The sequence below is a fragment of the Crocodylus siamensis genome, chromosome 4 (assembly GCF_052110815.1).
Source record: "Crocodylus siamensis isolate JL-2025a chromosome 4, ASM5211081v1, whole genome shotgun sequence".
NCBI classification, from domain to species: Eukaryota; Metazoa; Chordata; order Crocodylia; family Crocodylidae; genus Crocodylus; species Crocodylus siamensis.
This window is the reverse complement of record NC_143398.1, coordinates 125,883,711-125,905,228: the sequence shown is the minus strand read 5'-3', so window position 1 is coordinate 125,905,228 and position 21,518 is coordinate 125,883,711. Positions and strand designations below refer to the sequence as shown.

The window sequence follows — 21,518 nt, the reverse complement described above, 5'->3', positions numbered from 1 at the left end:
GCTACTTTTGATGCTATTCTAATCCAAAGTATATCTTGATTTCCTGATCTCCTGACATGCTTAGAGTATCTGTCAATTTTTAATATTTGTAATATGCAGATATCCAGGAAAGATGCTATAATCCATTTTATTCCATTTAGTATACTGTAACAACATTCTCACTAGTCCACAACTCCAGAAAATAGCATTGATCTTTAGCTACATGATCACTACTTAGTTAATGGTGAATGCACTATTTTGAAATGGGGTACAAAAGAAAATTTAACTTTCCATGTTACAGTGTGCACATGCACAAAAGGGAATGAATACCTCAAACTCAGCTTTTCCTTTCAGTTGTGAGTTACTAAGGCATGGGTCAGCATGGCACATGAGGCCATTTTGCTTGGCATGCCACCACCAGCCCTGGCTCTGGGTAGCTGCTGCCAGCCATGGAGCCCGGGCTGCTCCCAGTAGGTGGGTGGGAGGCTGCAAGCACCCTGGGCTCCGTGCTTAGCAGCAGCTACCCAAAGCCAGGGCTGGCTGCAGCCTTGAGGCTGCAAACAGCTGCTCCAGGCTCTGGCATCAGCTCCATACTGGCAGGTGCATGCGTGCCTCTGAGCAGATGGTGAGGGAGGGGCCTGAGGTAGCGCAACCCCAGTCTCTCCCCCACTGCTGGCACAGAGCTGATGTCTGGGTCCTGGAGCCCAGCACAGCTGTTTGTAGCCAGCCTGGGCTCTGGGCAGCTGCAGCATGCAGAGGGTAAGCTGTCAGCTGCACTGGGCTCCACAGCCCCAGCATCAGCTCCATGCTGGTGATGACTGCACGCGCACCTCAGAGCGGACAGCGGGGGTGGGGTTGTGGTGCCTCTCTCTCATAGCAACATGCTTAACAAAAAAAGGACCACACAACAAAGGCAACAATTTATGATTATTAAATATACTAATATCCAGTGCGTCCTGCCATGTAACCCCTTGCCCTCATTTTGTTTTTCTGCCATGCGGGCACCTTCCAAGGTAGACATTGTGTTTTTTTCGGCACTCTGGCCAAAAAATGTTGCCTACCCCTGAGCTACGGCATACTTTGAATCTATCCTTGCAGAAACTTAAGTAAAAGGGTTACTACTGAAATGAGGAGTTCCAGTAACTTCTATAGGACTTCAAAAGTTACTCACTCAACCATTGGCATTATCAAGCCCTACTACTAGGAAAAACACCATTTTTTAAAATACATTTTTATCTAACATCCTAATTTGAGCATTACATATACTTTTTAAGAGTGATAACAGATATTCAAAATATTAAAAAGGTGCCTATCTAGTTGTTAAGATACATTTGAAAGACAATCTAACTCAGATCAGTAGTTAATCCAGAACTATTAACTACTGATCATTCAGCATTCCAGTGCCCCCCTAAAGTTTGGACTTCTGCCATTTGTCATTGTTTTCTGTGTTTTATTTGGTGATTGTATGGTAGAAGATGAACTATGCTGCCTGGTGAACTTTGGGTGTGTGGCGGAATGCCGGGCTAGCGGTTCCGGCACCGCTTAGGGGAGCTGCGGGCTTTGCGGAGCTGTGTGAGTGTGCAGCTTGTGGGGCGGGATTGGAGGTACCTTTATAGTCGCCCTCAAGGTTCGCCGAGTTGGCACAAGTAGACGACTTAGAGTAAGCTGTTAATGTTTCTTAATTTATAGGGTGTCCGTTGGTTCACGAGGTTCCAGAGCCAGCCCTTGCTCTCCAACAGTGGAACTAGTCCAAAGCTAGGTGCGGCTGCCAGCTCCATAGTCCCAGAACTGGTCAACGGCTCATTTAGATGGGATGTTAGTAATAGAAGTTATTACAGAGTAGATATAGGATAAAACAAAAAGATTTTATTCACTCACCTGGCCTCACCCTCTTATGAATAGGAGGGGAGGCCGGTTGGAATGAAGCTGCAGTAAATACAAGTATAGCGAGCGTAGATATGCTGTCTAAGCTACGATGAGAGGCAGTCGAGGAGCGGAGTCTCCGATGTTTCGTCAGTTACAGCATGCTGGATACAAAGGGGGTCTGTTGGTTCACGGGGTTCCAGAGCTAGCCCTTGCGTTCCAACAGTGGAGCTAGTCCAAAGGTAGGTGCAGCTGCCGGCTCCGTAGTCCCAGAACTGGTCAACAGCTCATGAGTGGGATATACGGTACAAAACTGTAACACGGTGAATCGTTGTTAGTTGTTGGATTTTCGAGGCCTTTGTCTTCGCTGGGGTACGCCCAGACGGAGAGGCTGAGGACCGGTCTATAGGGTGATCGGGCCTATAGAGTTTTCCGGTTGTCGTCTCTGCTGTTTTCTGTTTCTTTGCCTCTTTATAGATGTTGGTTGGACTGCCTCTGTGACACTAACTATGATATAAACTGAGCATACAGGGATAGGATAGTTTCTTTTACATAGTAATTGCTAGGCAGACTTTTTACACAAGTTTCATTTCTGCAAAAATAACATTTCTAGATAAGAAATAAAATCTACAAAATGCGCATGTGTAGCTTAATGCCAACAGAGAAAAATACGAAGCGCTCATTTAGCTTAATAGTTAAGACTTCAAGGTTACATAAATGCGAGTGTGCCACGCGGCAGTTATACAGAAGAAAAAAAATAAAACAGTTACAGGGTGGACAGCCAATGTTCTTAATTCATACAGCTTTTTATAGGGGGAGACAATATTCTCTTTCTGCCCTTCATATGTACACAGGTCCAGTTTCACCACAATTGGCACATGGAGTTTATTCATCTATACCAGCAATTTCATTTGCACCCAGAAATATTCATCCCAATAAAAAGCTAATTATACTTACACTAATGCTGTTAAGAATTGTAGCTTGAACTCAATTCAAAAAGTCTCCATAGGAACCCTGTTATTAGGAAACACTGAATGGGAGGGAGTTAGCTGGCACATTGCCAGCTGTCCTCAATATAACTTTTTACAAACCAACACCACCCACTTTTTGAAGAGTGTCAGCCTCACTCTTGTCCCTTCCAATTCTTGTTTACATGCAGGGTGTCAAACTGGATTGGTTCATAGTAGTTGTATTAACTAATACCTTTTGCAAGCTACAATCTTGTGCTCCAGATCCAAAGGATTATTTGAAAAAGAAACGTTTCTAGCACTAATATTTGTAAATTCTCACCACTCTCTAATCTGATGCAGCATCACTTTCCTGAGTCTGCACACAATCTGAAATGCCAACTAAGAGAGAAGTTTAAATTTCTCCAATTCACCTATGAAATTTTTAAATAATCATCTCTAGGCTTCAGAATTGGGTGTTAACAACTATTTCAGTTCACAGTAGAAATGGGACACAGGTCAACTGATGTTTTTGGAGGTCAAAACATTTTTTTCTTTCTCTGGAGGAAAGCAGAGAGCACTATTACAGTGAAGACGCACACAATCAACTGTAAGTAATGTTGTTTTGGTACATCAAGAATGTTGGGGTCGGTGCTTGAAAGCATGAAACTCATTTCCTCAGTTCAGCCCCTGGCTACAGAGATTCAATTAGGAATCAGTTTAAGGTTTCTTTCTAATGTGAAACCTGTAAATTGTTTTGTTTTCATTTCTCCCATGTGCCTTATGGTAAAGTCCTTTTCTCCCCCCAACTCAAGGCAAATGACAACATCACTTATATAACTAGCCTTTTAACTTTTAATCTACCACAACCACATGCTGAACTACATTGATCTAACCATAATATTCATTTGCAGGGAAGAAGGAAAAAGTGATTATAAGCTAACAAAATAATTACAAACTTTAAGTTTGATGCAACATAGACTACTAATGAGGAAAGAGCTGAGAGTGGAAAACCAATTCTCTTCCATTTCAGTTTTATTATGAGCTTGTATCTTCAAATTTTTAAAAATGGATTAATTGGCAACAGCCTGAAAAAAAAAAAAAAAACAGCATCTAATAAACACAAGCTGAAGATCTAAAAAAATATATAGCCTGAGCTCTACTATGTACCATTGGAGGGTCTCATGGTTTCCATTTACTGTCACAGATTCTTCTTGAGTGCTCCTTGTTTGCCTATAACTACAGTGTTTCTGTGCAAACTTTATGTAGTAAAAACATTATATAGTGCAAATTTTCCTATATTAGCTCAAATTCCTCTTGAGATTTCCCACTTACAAACCCCAAGCTATAGCTCACAGTGCATGGATGAAAACAGAGTAAGCCTGCTGTGTGAAATGTCTCTTAAAACAGTGACAAACACCAAATATGCAGAACTCCACCCTCACTCTCAACCTTTCTATAAATATCAGATCCTCTTTTCTTTTAAACAATGTCAGGCACAGGGAAAAATGGCAATAAACTGCCAGCAGGGTTGTAATAAAGCTGGAGGTGTTGAAGTAAACTTGAGTCTCTCCAAAGGGTATAGAATTTTCTTCCTCTGCAGTCATAGGCATCTTTTATTTTTGCTGGCTAAGATGATGGACATGTGGAAAATTTTACGTATTTCAGGTGACAGCCCGCTTCCCAAGGGGGGCAGTCGATATTTCTGCCTGCAGTAACATGCATAACTCCCCAATTTGATCATTTGCATTTCCTCATCTTCTAAGAGAACTAGTTTGTCCAAAAAGATTTCTTGTACAACAGAATATGATTCAAAGTACAACAGTTAATCAAAAGACAGCCCTGCCTTTAAGGACCATAGAAACAAACAACTTTCCAAAGCAGAAAGACTTGTGGGGAATTTTTTTTTCCAGATTCACAGTTTAAAGCAGTGGGAAAGTGCTATATATAGTGGAAGTATCCATACTTTTACATTAATACTTATAAAATTGTTCACAGTTGAGCTAGTAGTTGCTTGAAAATTTTCCATGTGCTACAATCAATATACATGTGGCCCCATTCCTGCCATCTGAACCCTGTACTCCTTCAGACTCTCCCAGCAAGTCTGTATAGGTATTTACTGACCTGATGCTATTGAAGAATCCGGACTGTCTTTTCCACTCTGGCAGTATAATGGCACACTCAAAATTAGGAGAACATCACAGCAGAAAGTGCTTTAAAAAAAACAAACACAAAAAAAACTTCTCCAAGAAATCAGGTCTCTTGACACCAAGAGACCTGTCATTCTAATGGAATGCAAACATTTAGCCATTTCTTTGTAAAGAAAGTATGTTTGATATAGAAACTATACTTTATAAGTTTCCTTATACCTACATTCTTTCTCTGAGATAGTGAATACAAACAAGTAAGGAAGCTTAAAAGCAATTTATGAAACTTGTTTCATTTGCTCAGCTAACATGAAAGTGGAGAGATCAGATCTCTGGCTGCTGGTATCAGCAGCTAAGATTTCCTTGATTATGGCTTCTAAAAGTTTCAATTAAGAGTTTACAGTTCCCAAGTGTCAGAAGTATGATCACACCTAACAATTTTTACTAGTTTCTTTCTTCCCACTTTGGGATTTTGATCCTCAGAAACAGAAGCTGTGAAAAGTCTAGAACCGCAAAAACAATCACAGATGCTATTTGAGGATCCCTCATAAGGATATCTGGAAGAGTTAGTTTCATTCTTTTTAGCCCTCTATCAGGGTGACTGAGAAGAGGATGAAAACCCCTGTTCTCCTTTCTATCTCTTTTTTTTTTTCTTCCCCCTCAGTATTGGGTGTTCAGGCCCCTCCACTAGTCATCCCTACTATGCCAGGAGTCCTCAAGGAATGAGATCAAAGGAGTGAGATTCTCCTACCTGCTTTGGCACATATTTTAAATGAACAAAAAATAATTTACTTACCTTGCCTGGTCCATCCTTCTACACTTTTTTTTTTTTCTTCTTCTCTCTTCCATTTCTTGTTATGTACACAACCTGCTTTTCTCCATAACTTTACTAATTTATGACAGATGTGAGGACCTCTGAAACTTTTCACCTTGATACATAGGGAACATTAAAACCTGATAAAGCTACTTTTTGTGAGGTTTTTTCCCCTGTTGCCCAGTAAACAAAAGAGAAGAATGACAAAAGACAATTGTAAACAGACCTGCACTAAGCTGTTGTTTGTATTTGTTAAGTGACTGTAGCCTAGGAAGCAGGTTCAAATTGTCAGATTGAAAGGGCTTCCCAAAAACAACTATAAGCATGGAGTTTTATATAAAACAATATATAAATTCAAAGAGATGGTCAGATTTGCAGGTCTTCATTTAAATGCTGTTTCTCCTCAAATTCCTCTCCTTATGCCTTCTCAACTCTATTCCCTTTGGGCAGGAGTTGATACGTCCACTGTGAGAATATGCAGGGGCAGGACACTGTTACTTAACAGTGGAACTTGTCCTTCTTTCTTTTCAATGACCTGGGTCTTCTGTTTGTACCCTGAAGCCACTCTCATGTCTTTCCCACTCCACTGTACCTCCTCAATCTCCAATTTCTGATCCAGATAGTCCTGGTTTTCCTCCGTTAGACTTGCTAAGTTCTAACATCCCTATCAAGTACTACTCATCCCCCTGCATCCACTCCTAGCCTACATGCCCTGCCTGTTCTACTCTTGCTCCTTCTGCTTCAGTTGCAAATGTGCTCGCCAGGATCTCTGTCCCAGTCTATGCCTTTCCCTTCTTCCCAGTCCAGCTTTTTTTCCATGTTCAAATAGGGCAGCTTCTCTTCCATGCTTCCAACAGGGTGCAAATATAGAGATCATGGGATGGACATGCCCCTTGCTTTCAGATCCAGTGCCTGCCCTACACTGGTCCAAAGCACCCATTACTGGGAAAGTCCAGCTAGGTCCTTGTGATGGTCTGTGGGTATGACCACATGCAGGAGCAGTGAAAACTTCAGGCATGCTCAGTGAAGATGGAATATCCAGCAATTTCAGTTGCTGAAGCCTAAGAAGTCTGTACTTGCTCGCATGCAAACTTTTTTTTTCCCCAAAGGCTTATGATGTGGTCAGTTTTGGACAAATTCTGACAGGGATAGCAAAAGGCACATTCCCAACACAAAAGACACTGTGCCTGCCAAATTTAAGTCCCTGCTCCAAGTCTTGGAAAGGCCCTAAGAATTTTATAACAAGGGCAGAACAATGTATAAGAATGTTTCAGAAAGTAACAACAATAATTAAAATAAAACAATTTTGCGTACAATGATCTCTACAGGACTACGTCACTTCTCTGTGTAGTCTTAAGTAATGGATGTGTTCAATAATTCCACCATCACTGTTCCTCACTGCTTTTTTTTTCCCCCCCTACTCATTGCACATAATCATTATATTTCAAAATTGTCATTACTTTCTGAAACGACCTTGTGTTTTTTCCTTAGCTTCACTTTCAGTACCCGCTGTTTTGGTTGAAATTTTGCAAGATCTCCACCCAGAGGCACACACTACTAATGTAAAATTTCAACCCAAATGGTTAAAATTTGGCTAAATGTTCAATAGAGCACAGGTTGTTACAATGGGAAGTGCTGGGCCATCCCAAGAAGGGGTGTTATCACTGGCTCCTCTACTATGCACATGTGCACATATAACCCCAAGAATGGGGCAAGCACCACCTCCCTTGGGAGACCAATCTGTAATGGGCTCCCAAGGGAGGTGATGCTCGCCCCATCCTTGAGGGTCTTCAAGAAGAGACTGGACAGGCACCTGGCTGGGATCACATGACCCCAGGGTTGGTGACTCTCCCGCTGAGGTCCCTCCTAACTCTATAAATCTATGAAGTGGGCAAAATGGTGGATCCAGCCTGGAAGAGCAGGCAGGGGTCAGTGGGTGCTCAGGAAGGCTGGAGGAGCAGGCAGGGGATGGGGTCTGGTGGGTGTCCCTCCACCTCCCCATCCCCTACTCCCTCCTTCAGCAACCCCCCACCCCTAACTTACCAGCATGGAGCCTGGGTCCAGCTCCCTGCAGTGGCAAGTGGGGACTGCCTGAATCGCAGAATCTCCAAATCTTTCTGCAAATCTTTTCTGAATTGATTCAGAGGCTTGGAATTGATTCAGGCCTCTTTACTGGTCTCCCAATTCGATTCAGATTCAGAGATTCATCTGCTGAATCGGCCCAAATCTCCTCCAAATTGAGTCAGTACCCAAAGCTTCACATAGCTCTAACAAGAAGCAGTAATTAACATGCTATAATAATTAATATCCCTATGCCTGTGCTGACATCAGTGAGGACAAGACAAACACCAGAAATAAGAGCAGCAAACATATCTTCATTGGAATATAAATAAATCACATGTGACTCTGCCTTCTCTTTTCTTGGGAACCTTTCCTCCAGAACCCAATTTTCTTAAAGGTGGGACCTCCAAACACTTGTTGTCTGAGGATGTGGTTAATTAAATAGGCCATCACCTGGATGTTTCAGGAGCTGTTAAGGAGTTAAAGCTGTAGGCTCAAAGATGCAACAAAGTGCAAAGCATTCTCGGTCTGATTTCCTAAGACACTTCTTTTTTTTTTTTTAAACATTCTAGACACAGTCCATTTAAACTAACAAAACCCTAGAAAGAAGTGAATTAATAATAGCATATATAATAATCTGGGGACCCAAATAAAAACCTTCCATAAATGTGGTTAAGGGATCATCAAGAAATTCAGGTGATAGAATTCATTACCACCAGAGTAAGGCATTTTAAGAAACATGTTAAGAGAAGTGGTTCAATTTTAATGCAGCAATACAAAAAGATTAACCCACTTGTCTATATGCGATTCGAATTCAATCCGACACTATTCATTACTTTCAAAGTAAGACCTTTTCAGGTAATATGTTAAGTCGTACCCAGCTAATACAGCTTGTATAAAACAACACTACTAACATTAGCTCTTCTGTCTCTTCATAATTAAGGTTCAATCTTACACTATTGAAGTCAATGGACACTTTTCTAATTGACTTTCCCTTTCTGTCCTGGATTTATTTATTTTTTTAAATAAAATGTATAATGAAGAAAGAGTGACATTTTCTGCTCATATATATGTCTTGCAGCTTCACTAAGGTCATACTGAAGACGGATTTGTTATTTACAAATTACTGCTTATCATCAAGTGGTTTTAGTAAACAAGTTTTCCCACTAAAATAAGTTGCACCTATTCTTTGAAATTATTCTTATTAATCATGGGAGAAGAAGAGTCTTGGTACATGTCTTATGTGTTGGTTTATATATGTTCTAACGACAGTGATTTTAATTAAAAATATGAGCAATTACATTTTAAAAAGAAAATGATGCTAAGTCTTTTGCCCAAAAGGATAGAGTTAGAAAGAAGAACAATCTGAATTTCAAACTTTGTTCTAATAGGGTTGTCACAGGACGGAGTCCCTAAGGATGGCAGTGTTACCCCTAAGGCCCCTTGTCCGTGCCAATTCAGCCCAATGGGCACACTCTGTTCTTTCCTGCCATGTCTTGATGTATTTTTGTAATACAGAGAGGCTGCCTTCACGTTCTGTTGGACACAGTCTTGATGCATTTCCCTGAACCCCATGGGTCCCATTTCAAAATAGGTGTCCCAGGACTATATACATGGCTTCAACCATCCCTTTACCACGCCCCAAACCTCGCAGATGTTACCAATATTGTCCTGTCTAGGCTTTGCTGTAATTGGCCCCCCTTGTCCTCTCTCTCTGGGCTCTCCGCAGCCCTGTCACTGTGCCTCACTGGTGCTGGGGTCTGTGCACCCTGAATGCCACACCCTCTCTGACACCAGGATCTGTGCACCCCAAATGCTGCACCCTCTCTGGCACCAGGGTCCCCACGCTGGAGTGGGTCCCCAATGAGGGCGCCTCCTTCCCCAAATAGCCTCACCCAAACCACCCGTGTTATAAACAGAAATTAGCATCAAGGCTATAACATAACTCAAGCCGCCCAGCTATAACATAATTTGAGCCACATGGGGCATGCTCTGTCCCTCAACGGTATCAGAAGCTACACTTGCAGTCAGGCCTCTCCCCTTTGCTTCCTCTGGGAGAGCTCCTTCCCCCTTGACTTCTGGCAGGGAACTACCTTCCTGGCCTCCACCCTGGGGTTTATATATGAGCCAGGCCCTGCCCCTTCTGGTCAGCTGAGCGCTGGCAGGTGTGGGCCAACTAACTCATTCTGGCTGCCCTAGTAACCAACAGCTGGGGCTCCCAACTCACTGCTAGGGCCCTCTCCCTAGCAGTTTCAGCCCTTTAAAGGAGAAGGGCACCTAAGTGCTCTGCAACAAGCGTATTGGAAATTACAGGGAGTTAAAATAACAAAAACATGGAAATAGTTGGCAGAGATCTTAACTTAAAAATATTGTATAATGAAAGCAAAGCTGATTATGTAAGAATGTTCCTGTCCTTAGGCCAAGATTCATTTAACGTTAACAGAATTTCTTTTCAGCTTTGTGTCCAAAATGCAGGACAAAACAATTAATGATGGCTTGAATAATCAGAGAAACCTAATTTCTTTGTGAACAAGACCAATTAGGTGAAGAAATTATCCACTTACTGCTCTAACTTACCTGTTTCTGGAAGTTCTTCCTACCATGCTGGCCTCCAGGTCATGAGTGCTTATAGGCATGGACATCCTCATGCAGAACCCTGCTGGTAGGGTACAAAATCAGTTAGCTGCTGTTGCCATGTTACACAGCACACAATATTAAAAAACTAAAAAATCACATTGGACACACAGCTGTCCATGTGTCAGCTGAGAAACAAATTTACAACACCCTTTCATAAGTACAAATGTCCTCCATATAGCACAGTATGTCTCAATGTGAATAAACATAAGCTGTCTTGGCTTGAATCAAAGCATTTTATTTTCACCAGGGGTCATTACCTTGGATTCTCAGTGTGGGTAGCCTACTGTCTTAAAAAAAATAAAGAGGACCAGTGTAAAATAACAATCTATAATTCAAAAAATTATGTCCTTCACATTTCCTTAGGACCTCAGACTTCAGCTCTTTGGGCTGAGACCAGACTGAGAAGTTTTCAGCCACAATGCAAGGTTTTGGGGAAAGTAAAAAAGAGAAGAAAAACAGGATTAAATCTGGACATCTTATGTAACAGTACCTAATTGAGTCAATACCACACTCAATGACCGTGACCAGGTGCTTATTACTTCTCTCACATTTAAGGAGGATGCAAAATATGAACTGGATTAAATAATTATTTTATTTAAGGTATTGTCCATAAAGTCTGGTAGCAGAGTGGTTAAGCCATCTCACGATGGTTCCAGAGCTGCAAGTTAAAGCCCACTCTGAACTGTTCCAGTTGACCCAGTTGCTACCTGTCACTCCTTTGCGTGTTGTTGGCTACAGAAACTAGCATGCCCAACCCACTGTAACCTACTGAATTGCTAAGTTAGGTTGAAATTTTGACTTAGGAAATTCAGAGCACCCACCAAATACTGAATAATCCCTGGCTAGAGAAGCTTAAACTCCAAAACACAGAGAGGTTAAGAGGGAAACAAAATAGTCAAATTGTATGGTTGTCAACATGAGTCCAACAGAAAAGTCTCTTCAAGAGCCTATAGTACTGAACTATAGCAATACATGTGACTAAAAAAAATAGCTTGACAACACCCTTGCTGGGCAGTAAGGGAGTGAGATTCATTTCTCTTAGCAAAGAGATTACATAAATCAGGGCTGTCCAATTTTATGACCAGTGGCTGCATGCAGCATCAGTGTGTGGCCCACTGCATGGGCCACAAGCTGTGGGTGTGGCACCCAGGAATCCCTCCTATCACACAGATTCCCCTGGCAACACTCAGTCCAGCGCTGCTCTCTAGTGGCATGTGATCCCCCTACCAGACTGGATGTGCTGGTGGCACTTAGCTCTTCATCCCTTCTGGTAGCACATGGCCCCCTCACTGGATGGGCTGCACAGGTGACATGCAGACCCCTGGGCCCTGACCAGCCATGCAGCAGTGAGAAAGACTGTTGCCAGGGCTCACAGACTGCATGCCAAGCACTCATAACCTGCCAGTTGGATAGCCCTGCTATAAACCATTGCCTCCGCATTAACCCCCCATTCTAATTCAGCAAAATCTGAACGGTCGCAAAGCTTCCTATTGTCTGTGGATGACCTTTACCTGTCTCAATAAGTCTATGGGCCAACAAGAGGTAAAGTGCTGCTCAACCTGGTACTGGCTACTGGGGATGACCTAATCAGTGACCTAGTGATCGATGGGAAGCTGGATGACAGCGACCACGAGCTGATCACCTTCACCATCCGCCGTAAAGCTGGCAAGTCAGTCAGCAACATGGAAGTCCTTGACTTCAGGAAAGCTGACTTTGACAAGCTCAGGAAGCTTGTCAGTGAGGCCCTAAAGGACCATGACCCCAGAGGGAGGGGAGTCCAGGAAGAGTGGTTGCTCCTCAAGGGAGCAATCCTCAATGCACAAGCTAAGTCTATTCCATCTTGGAGGAAAGGCAGCAGGTGGGCACAGCAGCCCCCCTGGCTCTCCAGGGATCTAGCAGACCTCCTGCGGCTAAAAAGAAAGGCCTACAAAGGATGGAGGATGGGATTCACCTCCAAGGAGGAATATTCTGCACTGGTCCAGTCCTGCAGGGAGCAAACCAGGAACGCCAAGGCTGCAACTGAACTCTAACTAGCTTTGAGCATCAAGGACAAAAAAAAGTCCTTTTTGAGATATGTGGGGAGCCAGAGGAAAAGCAAAGCCAACATTGGACCCCTGCTGAACCAGATGAGACTAACAACCAGGAAAAAGCCAACCTATTAAATGGGTACTCTGCATCGGTCTTTCATCAGTCCCATGGGACATCCGTGCCCACCACGGGACAGGGCTGTCCAGGTGAGGAAGATCCCCTGCCCTCCATCAATGCTGACCTCGTGAAGGAACACCTTGAGAAGCTAGACACCTTCAAGTCAGCCGGCCTTGACAATCTACACCCCAGGGTACTCAAGGAGCTGGCGAGCTTCATAGCCCATCCTCTGGCATGGATCTTTCAGAACTCCTGGCGCTCTGATGTAGTGCCCGAAGACTAGAAGAAGGCCAGCGTGGTGCTTATCTTCAAGAAAGGGAGGGAAGTGGATCCAGCTAACTATAGGCCCATCAGCCTGACTTCTATCTCAGGGAAAATCTTAGAAAAGTTTATTAAAGAGGCCACTGGCCAATGCCAGCATCCTGAGGGATAGCCAGCATGGGGTTGTTGTGGGTAGGTCTTGTTTGACCAATCTTATTTCCTTCTATGACCAGGTGACCTATCACCTGGACAAGGGAGAAGAGATTGATGTCATATATCTTGACTTCAAAAAAGCCTTCAGTCTGGTATCCCATGATCACCTCTTGGCAAAACTGGCCAATTGTGGCCTTGGGTCCACCACGATCCGCTGGCTGGGAAATTGGCTCCGTGGTTGGACCCAGAGGGTGGTAATTGACAGAAGTCAATCGTCACAGTGCCCTGTGACCAGTAGGGTCTCCCAAGGCTCTGTCCTTGGACCCATATTGTTCAACATCTTCATTAATGATGTGGGCACTGGAGTCAGAAGCAGACTGGCCAAGTTCACCGATAACACCAAACTTTGGGGCAAAGCTTCCACACCAGAAGACAGGAGGGCAATCCAGGCTGACCTGGACAGGCTCAGCAAATGGGCAGATGAGAACCTGATGGTGTTTAACACCAAAAAATGCAAGGTTCTCCACCTTGGGAGGAAAAACCTGCAGCATCCATATAGGCTCTGCAGTGCTACGCTGGCTAGCACTACGAAAGAAAGAGACTTGGGGATCATCATTGACCACAAGATGAACATGAGCCTGCAATGCGATGCTGCAGCTAGTAAAGTGACCAAAACTCTGGCTTGCATCCATAGATGCTTCTCAAGCAAATCCTGAGGCATCATTCTCGCCTTGTACTCGGCGTTGGTGAGGCCGCAGCTGGAGTACTGCGTCCAGTTTTGGGCTCCACAATTCAAAAAGGATGTGGAGCATTGACTGCAGCACTGACGAATGTATGGTCACATGGGTGGCAAACTGGCTCCAGGGGCACACCCAGAGGGTGGTGCTGGACGGGTCGATGTCGACCTGGGAGGGTGTGGGCAGCAGAGTCCCCCAGGGCTCGGTCCTTGGGCCGGTGCTGTTCAACATCTTCATTAGCGACCTGGACAAGGGTGTGGAGAGCACCCTGTTCAAGTTTGCTGATGACACCAAGCTGTGGGGTAAAGTGAATACACCGGCAGGCAGGGACCGCATCCAGGCAGACCTGGATAGGTTAGAGAAGTGGGCGTACCTGAACAGGATGCGGTTCAACAAGGACAAGTGCAGGGTGCTGCACCTGGGGAGAGGGAACTAGAATTATGGTTATAGGTTAGGGGCTGACCCTCTCAGCAGCACAGAGGCAGAGAGGGATCTTGGAGTCAGGACTGATTCCAGGATGAATATGAGTCGCCAATGTGATGAAGCAATAGGCAGAGCCAACCGCACCATGTCATGCATCAACAGGGGCATCACTAACAGGTCCAGAGAGGTCTTGCTCCCCCTCTATGCAGCGCTGGTCAGGCCGCAGCTGGAGTACTGTGTCCAGTTCTGGGCGCTGCACTTCAAGAAGGACATGGAGAACCTGGAGAGGGTCCAGAGGAGGGCCACTCGTATGGTTGGGGGCCTCCATGGTCAGCCCTATAAGGAGACGCTGGGGGACCTGAATCTCTTCAGTCTCCACAAGAGGAGACTGAGGGGGGATCTTGTGGCTGCCTACAACCTTATCAGGGCCACCAGCAGGGACTTGGGGAAAGTCTGTTCATCAGGGCCCCCCTTGGAGTCACCAGGAAAAATGGTCACAAGCTGAGGGAGGATAGGTTTAGGTTAGATATTAGGAAGAACTACTTCACTGGAAGGGTGGCCAGAGCCTGGAATAGGCTTCCCAGAGAGGTGGTGCTCTCACCTTCCCTGGAAATCTTCAAGAGGAGACTGGATAGGCAACTGGCTGGGGTCTTATGAACCCTGCCACTCCCAGTGCTCCTTCCTGCCCATGGCAGGGGGTCGGAGTAGATGATCTGTCTAGGTCCCTTCTGACTCATTGATTCTGTGATTCTATGGAGAAGCTTGAGAGAGTCCAAAGAAGAGCCACGCACATGATCAGAGGTCAGGTAAACAGACCTTACGACGACAGGCTGAGAGAGCCATGGGGCTCTTTAGCCTGGAAAAGTGCAAGCTCAGGGGTGATCTGATGGCCACCTATAAGTTTATCAGGGGTGACCACCAGGATCTGGGGGAACGTTTGTTCACCAGAGCGCCCCAAGGGATAATGAGGTCAAACGGTTATAAACTACTGCAAGACCATTTCAGGCTGGACATAAGGAAGAATTTCTTTACTGTCCGAGCCCCCAAGGTCTGGAACAGCCTGCCATCGGAGGTGGTTCAGGCACCTACATTGAACACCTTCAGGAGTAAATTGGATGCTTATCTTGCTAGGATCCTATGACCCCAGCTGACTTCCTGCCCTTCAGGTGGGGGGCTGGACTCTATGATCTTCTGAGGTCCCTTCCAGCCCTAAAGTCTATGAAATCTATGAAATAATACCCACTTATTTGGCTCTGTGTCTTCAGGCCTTCAGATCTGAAGATAAAACAACACTGATGGGACTGTAAGACAATTATTTTTCCTCCTTGTGGGTGTTAGAGGCAGGGTGATTACTCCTTAAAAAATGGATAGAGTGGGAGTGAATGGCCCAGGAGCAACCATGGCACTAGGCACAGTTAAAGGAAAATTGATGCAAGAAACTTGTTGAAAAAAATGAATTGATGGAACAGGTCACTTAAATTAATCATGAGATCTGAACAGCAAACCAAGTGATGGACCATTTCAAGGGCTTAGTTATGGGGGGAATTGTCCTGGACTGCTGCATGCCAAAGGCTTGCTTTCAGGGCACACTTGCAGTTGCTTTGTGTGCTCCACCAAGGCAAGAAACCCCCCTCAGACAGAATGCAACACAGTCAAATGCCAGGACTTAAAGGGGGTATAAGAATGACAGCTGCTGCCACAGCCAACCTAGGCCCTGTCACTATGTCTGCAACTGCTGCTGTCTAGGGCATAGGCCAGCTGGTTTGCCTCTGACTCAATGTGGGGGAGAAAAGTTGCCTCAAGATTTTGCCCCACCTGTTGGAAAACTAATGTACACCTATTTATCTGGCTGTGAAGTGTAGATTGGTTCTTGAAGCATTCAGGGGGCAGGAGAACCCTGTCCTCACACTTGGTCCTGCTAAACAGGAAATGGGGTAAAGGAATTTACTGAGATTACCACCATGAGGCACAATTTCACTCTGCCAGGGAGCCCTGGTAGCTAACTTGTGCAGAATTCCTCTTGGAACTCTGGACAGGACAAGCTGGAAGAGGGAACCCTTTTATAAGGGCCACCCTTTTATAAGGGCTCTTTTCTTCCTCTCTATACCTACCTCTAAGAGGGTAGATCTGGTGAGGATTATTTTATACTCATTTTGAAGATGAGATAACATACAGCAAGAGGTATGGGGCCTGAGTCATGGGAGGTGCTATAACCTCCTGCTGAAGTGAGTGAAAACAGTGGCTTTGCAAATCTCAAACTCACATTGTGACGTATAACTTGACCCCACAGTAAACTGGAGGCAGAACATAGAAGAGAACCCAGGAATCCTGACAGTCAGTCTAAACACAATCAGTGGAGCTCATTCTTTTCATGGCAGAACCCTATGTTATTTCACTAAAAATATTTCAGGACCCTACTGTCACATGTCACTGCCTATCTCCCATCTAGCCATAAAACAAAGAAGGATGGTTTCAATCCCAGCTGGAAAACTCATGCACTAGATCCCTCAACATGCATTTAAATCAAGTGGCCTCTGAGGACTGTTTGACATATTCAGTAGTCTTAAAATGGGCACATAGAGTTAAATATTTGATCTTGTTCAGGGGCTTCTTGCCAAACTTGGGAACTGTCACTGGTGTTCAGTCTAGCAGAGTAACTCGGCTCTCTGTGGGAAAGTACTGTACATATTTTAGGAAAATCACATTGTGGACACGGTTTTGGTTAATCCTACCAATGTCTGCTCAGATAACTTGAAATGCAAGACTCCAGCAAAATTGATTTGCACAGGGACTGGAGATCATTTGGTCATTTGTAAGTTGTTCAGCTGTGCTTTCTTGGTATGGTTTGAAATAAAACCTATTTTCCTGTTCTCATGGTTTCTCCAAAAGAGTAAATGCATCACCCTGCAAAGTAAGGGGTTTTCCTTGACAATGTGTATAGCATTATACTGTTCCCTGCAGCTGAGGACTCACATTATTCATTATTCATCTATCTCTGGTCATCTCCACAAGGTGAAATCTTGGTAACTTGCCAACAGTACTTATCAACAGTACTCATCAAACCTACAAAGGTATCTGAGTTGCAAAGTGCAGATGGGCTTAAATATCCCTAAAGTTCAAGGTAATTCAGAGCCATTGTTTTTGTTCAATCTCATCTCTGTTTGAAATGATGAAGCCATGAGTCTTAGAGAAAAGGAGCTAACATAAGAACTTATTATATTCTAAACAAAAGAAAAGGAAAACTGAAAAAAAAATGACAGGCTCTCATTAACTCTGAAGGGGCAGTGCTGTAAAGTGGTTATCTCAGGGAACTAGAAGTCAAAACTATCTGATACTATTCTTGATTCCACCATTGATTATGATATGACCAGAGTCAAGTTGCATAGCCTGTCCTAGGAAAAAGTTAAGAAGCTGCATTTTGTGAGCCAACTGAACCAAACAAAAGAACAGGGTTACAGCCATAGATGGAACAAAGACATTAAAGAGAAAATAATATCTTTTAAAAATTGAACTGAGAACTGGCCTAAGACTCTGATTTTAGAAATCCCAAATTTTGAATTGTTGGCCTGAGACAGATATTTGTGACTGCTACAGCACCAATAAATTATTCTAGAGCATGTCATTAGTTTTTGTAGTAGAAGTTCCATTATTTTCCAGCCAGACTGGTGCTCCAGAAGAAGTCTTGAGATTAGGCTTTTTCCATATCTAAAGTATATAATTCAATTAGGAATAATAATAATAATTGTCTGCTACTTACAGGGACATTAAGAGGATTAGTTTGGTAATATTTGGAAGGCATTTTGAAGATAAAAGCACTATACAAATACTAAGTATCTGGATTATAGCTATGTTCCTGAACAATCGGCCAGATTTTCTCCCGTGTCCAATTTTTGTTGAAGCTAATTTAGAATCATTTTATTACCACCTTGCCAACCTAGTATGAATAGTATATAGCTAATGCAGCCACCACACAGTTGTGCAAAACTCTTGGGGACACATTTCTGAGGTACCATAACAACAGGTTATTTGTCTAAGACTATAATAACCATTGCAAAGAAGTCAGAGATGGAAAACCCTTTTAAAACTATCTTAGTTTCATAGTTGATAGGGTCAGAAGGGACCTAAGCAGATCATCAAATCTGCCCCCCTGCCATGGGCAGAAATGAATGCTGGGATTGAATGACCCCAGCTAGGTGATTATATAGCCTCCTTTTGCAGACCCCAAGGTAGGAGCGAGCATCACTTCCCTTGGAACTTTGTTCCATATCCTAGCCACCCTGACTGTGAAGTAGTGCCTCCTGATGTCTAGCCTGAACCTACTTTCCATCAACTTGTGGCTGTTATTCCTAGTTACTCCGGGTAGTGCTCAGGGGAATAGGTATCTTGTACCTTCCCTTAGATCATCTTATCAATAAGGGATTTTTCCTTCAGAAGTTACTTTCTACCACTTTATCCAATCTGATTCAAAATGACACAATCTATAGGACTTTTGTCTTCCCATTAGAGATGTTTCTACTTCTAATATACCTATCAAAAATTATTTCTTAGTTTTAGTCTACATTTTCCTTTGCTGATTTCTATTCTAGAACTTTTTATTTCCCTGTGATAGTCAAAAGAAGTTGTCAAATTCCTCTTAGCTTAATTCCAACACATTTTATCTGGACCCCTTTCTAGAAGTAGTGGTCACAAAAGGTATGCTGTCTTTTTAAAGATTCTTCACATCCCCACCAGCTCAGTAAAAGGTTGAGAAAGGGTTTACTTGCTAAAGAATATCCCTAACCAAAACAGGAAAACAAGGGTAGGAAAACAAAGCCACAGTTTGACGTAGCTTCCGGCACTCGGGAGCTAGGAGCAGTGGGGAGAGGAAGGACACAGGCACATGTGTGTCTTACACACACGTGTGCCCCCTTACCTGACCTGGAGTGGAGGCGAGAGCAGCAGAAGCGAACGGAGTAGGTGCGGAGGCAGCAGCAGCTTATCCCCCTAAGGTAAGTGGGGCAGAGGGACCAATGCAGCTGAGCCGGAAAGCCCCCCAGATCCCTCTTAGCTGAGCTGGTAGGGAGCCGCACGAACAGAGCGCGCAAACAGATGCGTGCTGTAAGAGCGCGCTGGCGTTTGCACCGGCGTTCATGCCGGAGGGGGAGCAGGAGGGGCCCAGAGGGTGACTCCTGTTAGCGTGGAGCAGAGGACCCAAACTCAGCTAGAAACTCAGCAACTCCTACGATGGTGTCAACACGGAGTGCTGCCAGGGCCCCTGCCTGGGGGGCACGGCCTTCCCGGGGCTTGTCTGAGGCCTCCACCCAGACGGAGCCCACGGGGGGGCTGGCGTCCCCTAACCCCCTGGCCTGTGGGAGCTGCCCAGCAAGGCCTGGGGGGGCAGGGACTGGGGACCCCCACACCTGTCCTGCAGGCGCCTGCCTTAGGGCCCTGGAGGCGCAGGTGAGGGAGCTCCAGGAGGAGGTTAGCAGGCTGAGGGGAATCGGAGAGGCAGAGAAGGAAATTGACAGATATTTTCTTTCCCTGCAGGGTTGTATGACCAAGGAGGATGCACCTCTAGATGAGCCCTCCACTGCTAAGTGGTAGATGGTCACCTCCTGTGCCAGGGCTGCTTGAAACATGGCAGCACCAGTTCCTCCAGTCCGGCTGGAGAACAGGTATGAAGCCCTGGCAGCCCAAGAGGAGGAGGAAGGAGAGGACAAAACCGAGGAGGAGGCAACTCCACGCTCACCGTGTCCCGTGCAAGCTGGAGGAGGCAAGAAGGCCAGGAGGAAGAAGCGTCGCGTGATCATCATGGTGACTCCATCCTGAGAGGTACGGAGGGCCCCATCTGTCGCCGGGACCCCTTGGCACGCAAGGTATACTGCCTACCTGCAGCGAGGATTCAGAACATGAAAGGGATGCTCCAAACTGTAATCCAGCCCACCGATTATTACCCTATGGTCCTAGTCCATGTGGGCACTAATGATGCGGCCAGTAGGAGCCCTGATTGCCTGATGGAGGACTACCACGCTCTGGGGTGCATGCTGAAGGAGATGGGCGCACAGGTGGTTTTCTCTTCTACCCTGCCAGTGAGTGGACAAGGCAGATGGCATGAAATGTGCATCGGGGAGACCAACTGGCGGCTACAGGAATGGTGCTTCAAGGAGGGCTTTGGCTTCCTCAGCCATGACCGGCACATCATGACGAGAGACATGCTGGGATGGGATGGGCTCCACCTTTCCCCTAAAGGTAAGCGCGTGTTCTCTTCTAGGTTGGCGGACCTCCTCTGGCGGGCTTTAAACTAGGCTCACTGGGGGAAGGGGAAGATGAGGGCGGAGGAAACATCAGACTGCCAGACCAAACAGCAACCACAACTACAGCCCAGCCCAGACCAACGAGCGAAGCGAATAAACAGGTAAGAGATAGGGGCCAGGGTAACGCTGGGACTAGGGGGTCAGGACACACATCCACAGGAGGCCTCAAATGCCTCTACACAAATGCTCATAGTATGGGTAACAAGCAGGAGGAACTCACCCTCCTGCTGGCTGACACCAGCCTGGACATAGTGGGGATTACGGAAACGTGGTGGGACTCAACGCATGATCGAGCGGTAAATGTCAAGGGCTATAGGCTGTACAGGAGGGACAGGATAGGAAAGAGAGGTGGGGGCGTGGCACTCTATATTAAGGAGGAATACACACCCTCGTCAATTAGCAAGGAGTCAGGGGAGGGGCACTCTGAAGTGCTTTGGGTTAGAGTACAAGGCAGTCGAGGGGAAAGAGACTTAATGGTGGGAGTCTACTACAGACCTCCCAACCAGGGAGAAGAGCTTGACCAGGAATTCTTGGGTCAGCTCACAGAGGTAGTGAAGGCTAAGGATGTGGTTGTCATGAGGGACCTGAACTTCCCAGACATCTGCTGGGAAGAACAGTCAGCCAGGTCTGAACGCTCACATAGGTTCTTGGCCAGAGTGCAGGACCTCCATCTAACCCAGGAGGTGCACAGCCTCACCAGGGGAGACGCCTTGTTGGACCTAGTGCTGGCCATGGGTGATGACCTGGTGAGGGGGCTGTGGGTGCTCGACCACCTGGACGACAGTGATCATCGCCTGCTGGAATTCACCATCCAGCGCAAGGTGGCAAAGGCATGCAGTAAGGCAGCGGCCCTAGATTTTAGGAGGGCAAACTTCAACGAGCTAAGGAGGATAGTTGGAGAAGTGCTGAGGTCCCGGAGGGGAGGGGAGCCAGGTGTCCAAGGAGAGTGCTCGCTCCTTAAGGAGACAATCCTCCAAGCCCAAAGGAAGGTAATCCCAATGAGGATCAAAGGGAGCAGGAGAGCACACAAGCCTCCGTGGCTCACCAAAAGCATCCGA

The 21,518-nt window shown here is 45.3% G+C and overlaps 1 long non-coding RNA gene across 3 annotated transcripts; it reads right to left on the bottom strand.

The window, feature by feature from the left end:
• Positions 1-1,825: 1,825 nt before the first annotated feature.
• On the bottom strand, positions 1,826-20,815 carry LOC149866456 (uncharacterized). Of its 3 annotated transcripts, none has more exons than XR_016441885.1 (4): positions 19,896-20,807; positions 10,389-10,470; positions 4,914-5,002; positions 1,826-3,877 (listed from the first exon to the last, which is right to left on the bottom strand). It is a non-coding gene; the product is annotated as an uncharacterized LOC149866456 (long non-coding RNA). The 3 variants fall into 3 exon arrangements; XR_016441886.1 differs by having other exon boundaries at positions 10,389-10,467; positions 19,896-20,806; XR_016441887.1 differs by having other exon boundaries at positions 1,826-8,280; positions 10,389-10,467; positions 19,896-20,815.
• Between the last annotated feature and the right edge of the window lie 703 nt (positions 20,816-21,518).